Here is a 1039-nt window from a genome sequence, read left to right as displayed (position 1 = left end):
CCCACACAAAAATATCTATCGGGGGCGTGCTGCGTGGCGTCCCCGAAAAAAAAAAAAAATTTCGTCGCTCGAGGCTCAAGGCTGTTTCCTTGGGATAAAATTGCGTCCTTGTGTTGGAGAATTAGAGTGTGAGTTAAGTATTTGATTGTCTTTCGATTTGGTGGCCTTGTGTTGTGTATATATGTTTGTATTTTGATGTTGTTAATATATATATTTTTTAGAGCTGACAAGGTTCCAGGTACGGTGTTTTTTTAAATGATCAGGTTTTTGGGTTTTAAATCTTTTTTGATGAATGACGGTTGCGGGAAAACAAAAGTTATTTGGGTAACTGTTTTTCAGCCTGCTATCGAATCATTTGCTTTTTAAAATTAAGCTGCAACGGCCTTAGTTGTGCATTTTTGGGGAAAAATTTTCCGCGTTAATTTTCAGGGTCATATTTCTGTGTTCCATCATATTTTTCCCTTAAATTGGGCACGTAATTGGGTTTTCTTATTTTGGGTAATTTTGCATCTCCTTGGGTTTATAAGGTCCCTCTTGCTTGAATATACGAGGCAAGTGTTTGGTGGCCTTTGCAAGAGCGCCACCAGGTACAGAGCTGTGCTCGGAGACACGTTAGTTTCTTTACAATTAATGAAGTTTTCTAAAGATTCTAGTGTAGGAAGTTCATGTAAAATAATTAGATAACTTGTAGAGCTGTTTGATGCGCAAACTTTCCATGTGGGACTAAATTGCGTTTTACTGGAGCTATTTCACTTAACCATGTGTAGTTTCAATTTTATATCTTTTAGTTGACCAAGATATTAGCCATATATTATATTGCAGTATCCTTTATCCTAATTTCTTTCTTATTAAGGTTTTAGACTGGACCTGTTTTTTAGGGCTACTTGTTTCATAAATCATATCAGTTAGTTTAGTTGTTTGTAGGAAAATCTATGCATGTCTCAGTATAGTACTTTACTCTAGAATTTTGATCTGCACCTGTAATCCGAAGATTTATATCACTATCTATTATGTTCACTTATCACAAAACATGTTTAGT

At 35.5% G+C, this 1039-nt stretch overlaps 1 protein-coding gene across 1 annotated transcript in view; it reads left to right on the top strand.

Moving 5' to 3' along the window:
* Nucleotides 1-30: 30 nt before the first annotated feature.
* The window catches only part of LOC119591889, a gene marked incomplete in the record, with an annotated part of 4757 nt that continues 3748 nt past the window's right edge, over nt 31-1039 (top strand). Inside the window, 1 exon segment of the mRNA XM_037940635.1 lies at nt 31-128.

The sequence above is a fragment of the Penaeus monodon genome, chromosome 29, assembly GCF_015228065.2.
Source record: "Penaeus monodon isolate SGIC_2016 chromosome 29, NSTDA_Pmon_1, whole genome shotgun sequence".
Classification (NCBI taxonomy): Eukaryota; Metazoa; Arthropoda; class Malacostraca; order Decapoda; family Penaeidae; genus Penaeus; species Penaeus monodon.
Note: the sequence above shows the minus strand (reverse complement) of the source record. Positions and strands in the feature narration are given on the sequence as shown.